The sequence below is a fragment of the Rhodnius prolixus genome, unplaced genomic scaffold (genome assembly GCF_049639745.1).
Source record: "Rhodnius prolixus isolate KJV_2025 unplaced genomic scaffold, Rpr scaffold_6, whole genome shotgun sequence".
In the NCBI taxonomy this organism is placed as follows: Eukaryota; Metazoa; Arthropoda; class Insecta; order Hemiptera; family Reduviidae; genus Rhodnius; species Rhodnius prolixus.
Window position 1 is genome coordinate 19890609 of NW_027411634.1, and position 14979 is coordinate 19905587.

Genomic DNA, 14979 nt, shown 5'->3' on the forward strand with positions numbered 1-14979 from the left:
CAATTACAATATTGTAACTGGAATAAAAACACATAACTTCTTATTAAAAAACTATAAGAAATATCAATTACAATTCGTAAGAACTTAAATTAAATGGTCTTGTGATTTGGCTGAGTTTATTTATGTATTGTTTTTGTGGTCTTGTTTGCATATTAACCATTACTGTTTTATGAGGGCTGGTTAAAACCAACATATTGGTATGCACAGTTTCAGTTGGCTCCTAATGCCTCAATTTACCAATATATTGATGGAATATAAACCAGCCCTACCTTTTCCAATATACAATTTGAGGAATAGCGCAGCCTCTTTCACTTCTTTCTTCGTCATGCCAGCCACTCTTCTACTACATTCTGCTTCATAGCTTCCATGAGATAAGGATATCTTGAGTAACAACACGATGGTATCTGAATATTACTTCGTTATTTGTTAGTGATGATAGTGTTGGTGTAAGTAAATAAGAACTAAGATAGAAACTATGGAGTCTCTCTGCATCCTATACTTTTATTTTATTCCCTCTATGAATTTGCAAATACTTCGTAGCGCTTCAGGATTCATTGTAACTAAAATACTTTTAGCGCTACACGGAAATCGTACATGTGCTGCCAATTACTTTAGGAACTTGTCTCCTATTTCTGTTATTTCTGCTGCATCTAAACAGGTGATGATGATTTAATGTCTCAATCTTCTCCGCTACCGAGTTGGTTGAGGGAAAAAAACTGATGAACCATTGAATGGAGAACCTGAGGAAGACCATAAACGTTGGCCTAATGACTGGAAGATGCTGTTCATTATTTCGACCGAATCCTCGCTGGTTTCAATCCTAAAAATATTTGTAGTTTACTGTCACTTGAAAGATAATACAAATACATATTTGAAAAGTAAATGAAATTTACTATGCGCAGAAGCACAATACAGAAAAATGTATTGAATAAGCGTTGGATATTGGAAAAAGAATAATATCTCTGGTTCTGTATTTTGTTTGACTGAATAGCAAGCCTATAAACCACGCCGTGTATTATACCACTGACATTGCGGTGAACTGGCGTTCAGCAGTTGTCTATATCTTCAATGTGGCAGAATGTATATAGTTACATAGTTCATTTTTCTTCTTTTTTTTAAAAGCTCTCATCTTTAGTTTTATAAATAATAGACATATATCGCTGTAGGCTGTATCTCTCCTACTAAGTCTTCAGGTAGCGTAACCTCCCTACCGCTATCTCCACCTCAAAAACACTAATCAATCAACACCTGCACACATAACTAATCTTTATTCTTTTTTAAAAACGAACTGTGCATATCCTTGAATGTATAAGAAGATATGGGGAGTATAGTAGAAGATGTTAATCTTCAGGTTAGGCTGCTGTAAGATCTACTTATGTAGAAATAAACTTTAATAAACTATGGCGTAGTATCTTCATTAGCTTCACCAAAAAGGTGCTTCTTTTCCCAGTCCATTGGACTGTTAAAATGAAAAATGACTTCAATCAATCGTGCAACTGTTTTTCCTAACTTACTTCTTAATCTACTACAAACTCCTCCTCATAACTTACAAAATGATTTAGTAATCACTTGCTAATTAGCTTGTTTTTATAATTTTTTTTATTTATTATTAAACAGACTGATTACAAAATTTTTCATAATTCGAAATCAATTTTGTTTAACAATTACTATAAAGATCAGGAATTGCAATTCCCAAATTTACTGCATAATCCGATCGTTGTTTGATCCTTATCTCTTAAGAAGGGTACTACTACACAACCTCTCTTAGAACGTAAAAGTTATAAACGTATCGTGTTTGTAGTTACTGTACAAACTTTTACATTAAAACGTAGAAGCCATTTTTGCTACAAAATTTTAATATACGAAAAATACTATTCGGCAAAGATACACTTCTGGTCAGCCATTTATCTACAAATTTAAAAAATTCAGCCTGACATGTGATCCTTAAATAATACTATACAGATGGAAATGCAGTAAACAATACAATGATACAATAAACCGAAATGGCACCTAACCAACTCTATCGGACAGAAGTGCTCTGATCTAAACTAACCTTGTAAACTGTTTCAATTAAAAGTGGAAGGTCTACATCAGGGGTTTCAAAATGGGGGCCTCCGAGGTAATCTTTTGTGGCCCACGTTGATCTGAAATAAAATGGTTTTGTTAAGAAGAAAAATAGGGCTTAGGGTTTAGATCAAGGCACTATAGTACTCGCGATTCCCTCTCTTGTTAACCCTTTAAGCTACTGAAGACAAGTATAAGTTGCCCAGTGGCTTACCTGAAGGCCTGCGAGCGTGTATAAACTCGCCTGACTCAGTTCCGGCGACGTTTAGAAGCGATATTTCTGCCACTCTAAAATTGCATTCCAGAATGATTCGGTTCTAAAAGGCAAAAAAGAAGTAGTAATTCCCAAAATATATTCTTACGTTCTCAGTTTTTGAATCCAGATATAGCAAAACTTGTACAAGGAAATCGCTGGCCAAATTTCGGGATAAAAAGAATAATTTTCGTTTTATAAATACAATTATACAGTGTTTTAATAATTCTATCCATATTCTTGAATCCTCCACTTCAGAGTATGAATTTAACAAAATTTGGGCCCGCGTGAATCTTGCCTGTAGCACCAATTGGCCAGTGTTTTAATTGAGTTTGACACCCCTGATCTACATAGGCGCCACGGTAGCCGAGCGGTTAAAAGTGAGGCCTACAAAGCTAATATGTATTTTTTAGTACTGGGTTCAATACCCGGTCTTGTCTTTAGTTTTTATTTAATGTTTATTATGAGAATTTGTTACAATACAGTATTACTGTTCATTATTTTTGGTGACTATAGTTTCAACAGGATGAAAACATAAATGCGAGTTTTAGTTATTATAAACTTTATTATGCCTTGCTTTCGACCTAGGGACTAGGTCCATCTTCAGGGCTGTGGAACATATTTACTGTGTGTTAACAATAATTATATTACAATGAATATGTATGATGTAACGAAATTTACAAAAATTATTTACCTAAATTACAATATACTGTTTTATATCATTAGAGAGTTGGTGTGTCTTCTGTCTTGTCAGTTCATGGACTGAATGTGATCGGTCTGTGTGTGATTGTGTTTGGTTGTAAGGAAGTCAGTGTTACCAGTTGTCCAAGTATTTTTGTAGTAAGTTGGCGTATATGTTGTTTGTGTCAGTTTCGAAATTTAGACTGTTTTCTGTCTTAGATATGTACATATATCATTTCTAGCACTACATTACATTCATTACTACATTATTATACATATTCATTGTAATGTAATTTTTATTTTTTCATCCTACTAGTACAGTCTGTTTGCTATTCGTCTTTGTCTACTACACTAAATTTGTGTGGATGAAACGTAAAGCCTGTCTGAAAAATTAGGCATTACTTTACCTTATATAAGAAACTTAGAGAATATTTAAGAATATATTTTAATATTGGAATGGTTTTTGAGAAAAACCTAAAATAAATAATCATATCAAAAAATTGTTTTGTTGGATTTTTGTTCTTTTAATAATTACTAAGAGATTAAAATTCATAATGATTAGGTTATACCGAAATAGAACTAGAGAAAATCATTTTTTATATTATATAATAAGTGGTAGGAGAAGAAAATATTAAAAGGGCAAAAGGTTAAAGAATAGAGAGAGGTTTTGGTTATAAAACGAAACCACATTCCACTTTATGTAGGTACTGTACACTATCACAATAACATTGGACCGCAACTTCATTTTTATGAGTATAATATGTACTGGCGGTTAAAAAAAACTAGCTACTGGGGTCATCTAGGTGGTTACATCGGCGGTCAGGAGGGAGTCAAGGTTTAATGGGCAACTGGCAGCTTTTAGGATGGCCACAATCTCCTCTAACTGTGACGCGGGGGTCAAGTGTACGCCTGTTAGTTGGAAGTCTTTAAGATACTATGAGAATATAGCTGCCATTCTAGGAAGTCTTAGAATCAAACCACTCTTTGAAATCTTCATCATTCTTTTTCTTTTCTTTTTATGAGTCTGTTAAGAAAAAGGTGCGGTAAGTAATGTAGAAACAATGGATTGATTTTTATTCTGAATCTTTTATCGCTGCAATAACGTACTTTTGAGGAGAAATACATTGCATTGTGCTCTAAAATTTCTATTAATGCAGAGACAATCTGAGAAATATGGCTAGTACATGCAGTACCTAAACTAAATCGCTTCCAATGATGTTCTGAGGTGGCCAATTAAATAGCAATCATCTCCGCCTAAAAGTAAAAAAAGATCCATCAGGATCCAAACTGAAGAGCCCAGATACACAAACCAAATACAGAAGGTTAAATTAGAAATGGAATGGGACCCATGTCCCACGGCACCGCAGCCACAAGAGGCTTATTCTGCCTTCCCCTTTTGAGTCTAGTAGATGAAACCTCCCTTACTTAAGAGGTTGAGGACTTTCCTTACCAGTTCCTTCTGATCGATCGATCTTCCTTTGCCTCAAAGTTCCAAAGATATCGCAGCGCAGCCGCTCGATTGCAACGCAATCGAATAACAAGTGAGTGAGAGGCCCGTTTCCTCCTCTTCCTGACACTATCTGCACAACAGTTCCGAGCTGATAAGCCCCACCTTGTGCAGATGCTTTCTGAACCGGCCTGTTTAATCAGAGAAATCTGATTTCTAACCAAGCACAGAGTCTCTTTGGCTCTTTGTTTTCACAGCCAAAGCATCATAGTCTTGCCGTGTTTGACTCCCAGGACACATCACCCAGTTCTTTTCATGCTCCTAACAGATCCAGTCTCTGACAGCCACACGAACTATACCCTTGGTGATCCCGAGGACAGGCTCCAGGCCAATGAAAGGAGTACTAGCTCCATTCCTGGCCAGTTCATCAACTACTTCTTTCCCCTTAATCCCCACATGGCCCGGCACCCATTCCAGCCGTACTTTATTGTGCCGAGCCAGTAGTTCTAGGGCCTTTTTACATTCCCAAACCAGGGAAGAGAGGTAGTTCTGAAGGAAGTAAAGCCCTTCAGTGCAGCTTGATTGTCCGAAAAAATGCATATCTCCCTAATTTCTAAGATCCATTTGCAGGTTTTCCTCAGCGCTTGTTTTAATAGAAAAGACCTCAGCCTGAAATACGGTGGCATATCTCCCAAACCAAATACTGGAACTACTCTTACACCGGATATCGCCTAGTGTTATCTAGCAAACAAAGCATAGTTGTGTTTGAATGATGCACTGATGCAATCACGGTGTCAGTAACATTTCTTTTTTGTAATACAGAATAACCTATTCTCCTTTTTCTTGTTTAGGAAACTGGTATTGAAGTCAGAGAACTAAAAAGCTAACCTATTGCTAGACTGCAGTATGCACTTTACATTATTTTAAACACTGAATGTAAACTATGCACACTAAGCGTTGCACTTATATTATTTTTCCCTTTTTTTTCTGTGTAAAATAGAGGGAGTGGTCCCCTCTCTCCGCACACCTATATTCTATGTAAACACCATGGAAAAGGTGCTACGTGATGCTTCTTTTGTATTATAACCTGATCTATTGTAACCTCGCTAGAAGCTACTCCTTTTTTCCGTTTTTCAGTTTAAAAAAAAGAACAAAAACAGAAAAGACTACCGAAAAACCGGTTTGCCTTTTTCTTTTTTATTATTCACGCTTTAACTATGGATACCGTTCATTTATGACGTATGGAAGGCCGAGAGTGTTTAGCCTGCTTATTAAAACATCTAATACATGCATCTTTTTTTGTGATGTGTAAGTTTTAATTTCTAATTTGATTTCTTTAACTGTAATAATAATTTGATTTATATGGAGTGAATGTAAGGACGATTTATTCCTTAACTGGTAAGTATATTTGTAGAAAGTTCTCCTTATGAATACATAATTAGTGAATAGAGGATACTGTTTTCACATCATGTATTAAAGGAGCCTGGGTACAGTAACACCCATCGATTTGTCACCCTTACATAATCGATTCTATTTTGCTTCCTATTTTAAAAGTTATTTGTTGAACATGTTTTGGTTTATTTAAATTTTGTTCGTTTAAGTTTGGACGATACGCTGATTGTGCTATTTCTTCGCTTCAGAGCTAATATTCTATCAGAATAAAATTACAAATTAAAACTTTAGAATGGCGGCTGTTATGAAATAACGTCAAACTCAGCAAATCTGATTCCTTCAAGTTACCATTCAAGGACCATAGTAGAGATAACAGAATATTTAATAAATATTTTCAGTTAATAAATGTCAGTGTTACGATCTATGACCTCATGTTTCTGACATCTCAGTGAGGTAGCCGAAAAAGGGCCATTAAACCTTGAAGCTACCGTAAACACAAGATAAGCAATAATCAGGAAAGCGACAGCCTTTCGTAAAATTTCTGCATCTTCTGGCTCTGCGTTCTATCAAGGGGCACTTAATACAAGTATGCAATTTGTATGCTGAAATGAAGATAGTTGTAATAAACTAATGAAAGCAGAGGGAAAATGGCGGTTCTGGCGCACCTAAATTGTGCTAGATCCAAACACCTCCAAATCTGACCGGATAATCATCGAGTTCAACGAAGCTGTAAGCCATACCCATCAGCACTATTCTACCCCCACCTATCATCGAATTTGACGAGGCTGAAATCCGCACCATCACAAAAAAAAGAGGAATCGTTTTAAAAGATCTAAAGATTTAAATCGGTATAGATATACTCAGATCTCAGAAATGTTAAATAATAATTTTGTTCAGAATAATGTTTGAAATAAATAGGTTTATGACAAAGAAGTTTAAAATAAACAACAGACTAAAGGGTTTTATTAAGCGTATGCTTATTTTTTTCGGAAAATCAGTTTAAAAAAGCACTCACACAAAACAAATGGGGTGAAGGGACCGGTAATTTAGAGCTTAAGAAAAAATTCGAGTTTCGTTTAGAATATCTTCCGTTATTTTGGCTCCAGGTGTTGGTTGGTACAATTGTGCCGCTCCTTTAGATTGTATTATGTATACAGTAAATTCGATTTTTATGTCAACCAAAAATTATTACTTTTTTTTAAAGTATTTCAATGACCCGGTGATTGACATACCGAATTTTCGGTAGTACCAGTGCTTGACATGGGGTGGGACCAGTGATTGACAACAAGTATATTCCTGAAACGACCTAAAAAATTCAAAATACCTAAATCACTGTACCATTTAGATTTTTAACAAAAAATCAGTCTTATTCATAATTAATAACAATCGGTTTTTAAATTGGCCTACCTAAATCTGTTTTTCAATATTACGCTTTTTCATGCAGTTATTGACGATCAACCCTTACACAACTATCCTACCGGAGAGTTTTAATTTCATTCAAACCTTCTAGGGCATCTGCGTCATTAAATTATCGAGAAACTTCATTATACAAAACGTTCAAACTAGTATTGGTTACTTTGGCTCAAGAAACAGTTCGCTTATCCTCCTTGCAATGATAGGATGACGGTTCCGGGATGCTTTCTACCAAGATTTACCTGGTAGGTTATTATTGAAAGGGTTCGGTATATCTAGTTTTTTAATAAGTTGCCACACACTCATCAATAGATTGCTTTTAGTAATAGGAAACCCAGCTCTCGGAACGGACGTGATCCACAAAACTAAAAATATTCCTCTACCGCCGAGGAGAGTACTGCACTTGCCTCCATTCGTCTGCTGACTGTAGATTTACCTTGCACTTTGTACAGTAGGGTAACTGGAGCGTCTGGGTGCTTTTTAGCAGCTTTACTAATTGATGTTCCTTGATTATTCGTATGGAATATTGTGCTCTTACACACTCTATTTTACTGAGTAGTATGCTATAGTTTTCTTGAGTACAGATCCATTAGTTGAGAAGATATTGAGAGTTGAATTTTTGTTGGGTCATGGTTTTGATGTGAATTGGGGCCCTTATAACTCCCACACTAAACAACAGATTATTCGTATGAAATATTGTGCTCTTACACACTCTGTTTTACTGAGTAGTATGCTATAGTTTTGTTGAAAACAAATCTAGTAGTTAAGAAGATATTGAGAGTTGAAATTTTTTTGGGTCATGGTTTTGCTGTGAACTGGGCCCTTATAACTCCCACAGTAAACAACAGATTATTCGTATGAAATTTTGTGCTCTAACATACTCGGTTTTACTGAGTAGTATGCTATAGTTTTCTTGAGTACTGATCCATTAGTTGAGAAGATATTGAGAGTTCAAATTTTTATGGGTCATGGTTTTGCTGTGAAATGGGGCCCTTATAACACCCACAGAAAACAACAGATTATTCGTATTAAATTTTGTGCTCTTACACACTCTGTTTTACTGAGTAGTATGCTATAGTTTTGTTGAAAACAAATCTAGTAGTTAAGAAGATATTGAGAGTTGAAATTTTTTTGGGTCATGGTTTTGCTGTGAACTGGGCCCTTATAACTCCCACAGTAAACAACAGATTATTCGTATGAAATTTTGTGCTCTAACATACTCGGTTTTACTGAGTAGTATGCTATAGTTTTCTTGAGTACTGATCCATTAGTTGAGAAGATATTGAGAGTTCAAATTTTTATGGGTCATGGTTTTGCTGTGAAATGGGGCCCTTATAACACCCACAGAAAACAACAGATTATTCGTATTAAATTTTGTGCTCTTACACACTCTGTTTTACTGAGTAGTATGCTATAGTTTTCTTGAGTACAGATCCATTAGTTCAGAAGATATTGAGAGTTCAAATTTTTATGGGTCATGGTTTTGCTGCGAAATGGGGCCCTTATAACTCCCACAGTAAACAACAGATTAATCGTATGAAATTTTGTGCTCTTACACACTCTGTTTTACTGAGTAGTATGCTATAGTTTTCTTGAGTACAGATCCATTAGTTGAGAAGATATTGACAGTTGAAATTTTTATGGGTCATGGTTTTGCTGTGAAAGGGGCCCTTATAACTCCCACAGTAAACAACAGATTATTCGTATGAAATTTTGTGCTCTTACACACTCTGTTTTACTGAGTAGTATGCTATAGTTTTCTTGAGTACAGATCCATTAGTTGAGAAGATATTGAGAGTTGAAATTTTTTTGGGTCATGGTTTTGCTGTGAAATTGGGCCCTTAAAACTCCCACAGTAAACAACAGATTAATCGTATGAAATTTTGTGCCCTTGCACACTCTGTTTTACTGAGTAGTATGCTATAGTTTTCTTGAGTACAGATCCATTAGTTGAGAAGATATTGAGAGTTGAAATTTTTTTGGGTCATGGTTTTGCTGTGAAATTGGGGCCCTTATAACTCCCACAGTAAACAACAGATTAATCGTATGAAATTTTGTGCCCTTGCACACTCTGTTTTACTGAGTAGTATGCTATAGTTTTCTTGAGTACAGATCCATTAGTTGAGAAGATATTGAGAGTTGAAATTTTTTTGGGTCATGGTTTTGCTGTGAATTGGGGCCCTTATAACTCCCACAGTAAACAACAGATTAATCGTATGAAATTTTGTGCCCTTGCACACTCTGTTTTACTGAGTAGTATGCTATAGTTTTCTTGAGTACAGATCCATTAGTTGAGAAGATATTGAGAGTTGAATTTTTGTTGGGTCATGGTTTTGCTGTGAAATGGGGCCCTTATAACTCCCACAGTAAACAACAGATTATTCGTATGAAATTTTGTGCTCTTACACACTCGGTTTTACTGAGTAGTATGCTATAGTTTTCTTGAGTACTGATCCATTAGTTGAGAAGATATTGAGAGTTCAAATTTTTATGGGTCATGGTTTTGCTGTGAAATGGGGCCCTTATAACTCCCACAGAAAACAACAGATTATTTGTATGAAATTTTGTGCTCTTACACACTCTATTTTACTGAGTAGTATGCTATAGTTTTCTTGAGTACAGATACATTAGTTGAGAAGATATTGAGAGTTGAATTTTTGTTGGGTCATGGTTTTGCTGTGAAATGGGGCCCTTATAACTCCCACAGAAAACAACAGATTATTTGTATGAAATTTTGTGCTCTTACACACTCTGTTTTACTGAGTAGTATGCTATAGTTTTCTTGAGTACAGATCCATTAGTTGAGAAGATATTGAGAGCTGAAATTTTTTTGGGTCATGGTTTTGCTGTGAAATTGGGCCCTTAAAACTCCCACAGTAAACAACAGATTATTCGTATGAAATTTTGTGCCCTTGCACACTCGGTTTTACTGAGTAGTATGCTATAGTTTTCTTGAGTACAGATCCATTAGTTGAGAAGATATTGAGAGTTGAAATTTTTTTGGGTCATGGTTTTGCTGTGAACTGGGCCCTTATAACTCCCACAGTAAACAACAGATTATTCGTATGAAATTTTGTGCTCTAACATACTCGGTTTTACTGAGTAGTATGCTATAGTTTTCTTGAGTACTGATCCATTAGTTGAGAAGATATTGAGAGTTCAAATTTTTATGGGTCATGGTTTTGCTGTGAAATGGGGCCCTTATAACTCCCACAGAAAACAACAGATTATTCGTATTAAATTTTGTGCTCTTACACACTCTGTTTTACTGAGTAGTATGCTATAGTTTTCTTGAGTACAGATCCATTAGTTGAGAAGATATTGAGAGTTGAATTTTTGTTGGGTCATGGTTTTGCTGTGAAATGGGGCCCTTATAACTCCCACAGTAAACTACAGATTATTCGTATGAAATTTTGTGCTCTTACACACTCTGTTTTACTGAGTAGTATGCTATAGTTTTCTTGAGTACAGATCCATTAGTTGAGAAGATATTGAGAGTTGAAATTTTTTTGGGTCATGGTTTAGCTGTGAAATTGGGCCCTTAAAACTCCCACAGTAAACAACAGATTATTCGTATGAAATTTTGTGCCCTTGCACACTCTGTTTTACTGAGTAGTATGCTATAGTTTTCTTGAGTACAGATCCATTAGTTGAGAAGATATTGAGAGTTGAATTTTTGTTGGGTCATGGTTTTGCTGTGAAATGGGGCCCTTATAACTCCCACAGTAAACAACAGATTATTCGTATGAAATTTTGTGCTCTTACACACTCTGTTTTACTGAGTAGTATGCTATAGTTTTCTTGAGTACAGATCCATTAGTTGAGAAGATATTGAGAGTTGAAATTTTTTTGGGTCATGGTTTTGCTGTGAAATTGGGCCCTTAAAACTCCCACAGTAAACAACAGATTATTCGTATGAAATTTTGTGCCCTTGCACACTCGGTTTTACTGAGTAGTATGCTATAGTTTTCTTGAGTACAGATCCATTAGTTGAGAAGATATTGAGAGTTGAAATTTGTTTGGGTCATGGTTTTGCTGTGAATTGGGGCCCTTATAACTCCCACAGTAAACAACAGATTAATCGTATGAAATTTTGTGCCCTTGCACACTCTGTTTTACTGAGTAGTATGCTATAGTTTTCTTGAGTACAGATCCATTAGTTGAGAAGATATTGAGAGTTGAATTTTTGTTGGGTCATGGGTTTGCTGTGAAATAGGGCCCTAATAACTCCCACAGTAAACAACAGATTATTCGTATGAATTTTTGTGCTCTTACACACTCGGTTTTACTGAGTAGTATGCTATAGTTTTCTTGAGTACTGATCCATTAGTTGAGAAGATATTGAGAGTTGAATTTTTGTTGGGTCATGGTTTTGCTGTGAAATGGGGCCCTTATAACTCCCACAGTAAACAACAGATCATTCGTATGAAATTTTGTGCTCTTACACACTCGCTTTTACTGAGTAGTATGCTATAGTTTTCTTGAGTACAGATCCATTAGTTGAGAAGATATTGAGAGTTGAAATTTTGTTGGGTCATGGTTTTGCTGTGAAATGGGGCCCTTATAACTCCCTCAGTAAACAACAGATTATTCGTATGAAATTTTGTGCTCTTACACACTCTGTTTTACTGAGTAGTATGTTATAGTTTTCTTGAGTACAGATCCATTAGTTGAGAAGATATTGACAGTTGAAATTTTTATGGGTCATGGTTTTGCTGTGAAATGGGGCCCTTATAACTCCCACAGTAAACAACAGATTATTCCTATGAAATTTTGTGCTCTTACACACTCTGTTTTACTGAGTAGTATGCTATAGTTTTCTTGAGTACAGATCCATTAGTTGAGAAGATATTGACAGTTGAAATTTTTTTGGGTCATGGTTATGCTGTGAATTGGGGCCCTTATAACTCCCACAGTAAACAACAGATTATTCGTATGAAATTTTGTGCTCTTACACACTCGGTTTTACTGAGTAGTATGCTATAGTTTTCTTGAGTACTGATCCATTAGTTGAGAAGATATTGAGAGTTCAAATTTTTATGGGTCATGGTTTTGCTGTGAAATGGGGCCCTTATAACTCCCACAGAAAACAACAGATTATTTGTATGAAATTTTGTGCTCTTACACACTCTATTTTACTGAGTAGTATGCTATAGTTTTCTTGAGTACAGATCCATTAGTTGAGAAGATATTGAGAGTTGAATTTTTGTTGGGTCATGGTTTTGCTGTGAAATGGGGCCCTTATAACTCCCACAGAAAACAACAGATTATTTGTATGAAATTTTGTGCTCTTACACACTCTGTTTTACTGAGTAGTATGCTATAGTTTTCTTGAGTACAGATCCATTAGTTGAGAAGATATTGAGAGTTGAAATTTTTTTGGGTCATGGTTTTGCTGTGAAATTGGGCCCTTAAAACTCCCACAGTAAACAACAGATTATTCGTATGAAATTTTGTGCCCTTGCACACTCGGTTTTACTGAGTAGTATGCTATAGTTTTCTTGAGTACAGATCCATTAGTTGAGAAGATATTGAGAGTTGAAATTTTTTTGGGTCATGGTTTTGCTGTGAAATTGGGCCCTTAAAACTCCCACAGTAAACAACAGATTATTCGTATGAAATTTTGTGCCCTTGCACACTCGGTTTTACTGAGTAGTATGCTATAGTTTTCTTGAGTACAGATCCATTAGTTGAGAAGATATTGAGAGTTGAAATTTTTTTGGGTCATGGTTTTGCTGTGAATTGGGGCCCTTATAACTCCCACAGTAAACAACAGATTAATCGTATGAAATTTTGTGCCCTTGCACACTCTGTTTTACTGAGTAGTATGCTATAGTTTTCTTGAGTACAGATCCATTAGTTGAGAAGATATTGAGAGTTGAATTTTTGTTGGGTCATGGTTTTGCTGTGAAATGGGGCCCTTATAACTCCCACAGTAAACAACAGATTATTCGTATGAAATTTTGTGCTCTTACACACTCGGTTTTACTGAGTAGTATGCTATAGTTTTCTTGAGTACAGATCCATTAGTTGAGAAGATATTGAGAGTTGAAATTTTTTTGGGTCATGGTTTTGCTGTGAAATGGGGCCCTTATAACTCCCACAGTAAACAACAGATTATTCGTATGAAATTTTGTGCTCTTACACACTCGCTTTTACTGAGTAGTATGCTATAGTTTTCTTGAGTACTGATCCATTAGTTGAGAAGATATTGAGAGTTGAAATTTTTATGGGTCATGGTTTTGCTGCTAAATGGGGCCCTTATAACTCCCACAGTAAACAACAGATTATTCGTATGAAATTTTGTACTCTTACATACTCTGTTTTACTGAGTAGTATGATATAGTTTTCTTGAGTACAGATCCATTAGTTGAGAAGATATTGAGAGTTGAAATTTTGTTGGGTCATGGTTTTGCTGTGAAATGGGGCCCTTATAACTCCCTCAGTAAACAACAGATTATTCGTATGAAATTTTGTGCTCTTACACACTCTGTTTTACTGAGTAGTATGTTATAGTTTTCTTCAGTACAGATCCATTAGTTGAGAAGATATTGAGAGTTGAAATTTTTTTGGGTCATGGTTTTGCTGTGAATTGGGGCCCTTATAACTCCCACAGTAAACAACAGATTAATCGTATGAAATTTTGTGCCCTTGCACACTCTGTTTTACTGAGTAGTATGCTATAGTTTTCTTGAGTACAGATCCATTAGTTGAGAAGATATTGAGAGTTGAATTTTTGTTGGGTCATGGTTTTGCTGTGAAATGGGGCCCTTATAACTCCCACAGTAAACAACAGATTATTCGTATGAAATTTTGTGCTCTTACACACTCGGTTTTACTGAGTAGTATGCTATAGTTTTCTTGAGTACAGATCCATTAGTTGAGAAGATATTGAGAGTTGAAATTTTTTTGGGTCATGGTTTTGCTGTGAAATGGGGCCCTTATAACTCCCACAGTAAACAACAGATTATTCGTATGAAATTTTGTGCTCTTACACACTCGCTTTTACTGAGTAGTATGCTATAGTTTTCTTGAGTACTGATCCATTAGTTGAGAAGATATTGAGAGTTGAAATTTTTATGGGTCATGGTTTTGCTGCTAAATGGGGCCCTTATAACTCCCACAGTAAACAACAGATTATTCGTATGAAATTTTGTACTCTTACATACTCTGTTTTACTGAGTAGTATGATATAGTTTTCTTGAGTACAGATCCATTAGTTGAGAAGATATTGAGAGTTGAAATTTTGTTGGGTCATGGTTTTGCTGTGAAATGGGGCCCTTATAACTCCCTCAGTAAACAACAGATTATTCGTATGAAATTTTGTGCTCTTACACACTCTGTTTTACTGAGTAGTATGTTATAGTTTTCTTCAGTACAGATCCATTAGTTGAGAAGATATTGATAGTTGAAATTTTTATGGGTCATGGTTTTGCTGTGAAATGGGGCCCTTATAACTCCCACAGTAAACAACAGATTATTCGTATGAAATTTTGTGCTCTTACACACTCTGTTTTACTGAGTAGTATGCTATAGTTTTCTTGAGTACAGATCCATTAGTTGAGAAGATATTGACAGTTGTAATTTTTTGGGGTCATGGTTATGCTGTGAATTGGGGCCCTTATAACTCCCACAGTAAACAACAGATTATTCGTATGAAATTTTGTGCTCTTACACACTCGGTTTTACTGAGTAGTATGCTATAGTTTTCTTGAGTACTGATCCATTA

At 35.6% G+C, this 14979-nt stretch overlaps 1 protein-coding gene across 8 annotated transcripts in view; it reads left to right on the forward strand.

The window, feature by feature from the left end:
* The window catches only part of cnc (NFE2 like bZIP transcription factor cap-n-collar), a 312953-nt gene that overhangs the window by 242727 nt on the left and 55247 nt on the right, over positions 1–14979 (forward strand). The gene's annotated exons all lie outside the window — the stretch shown is intronic.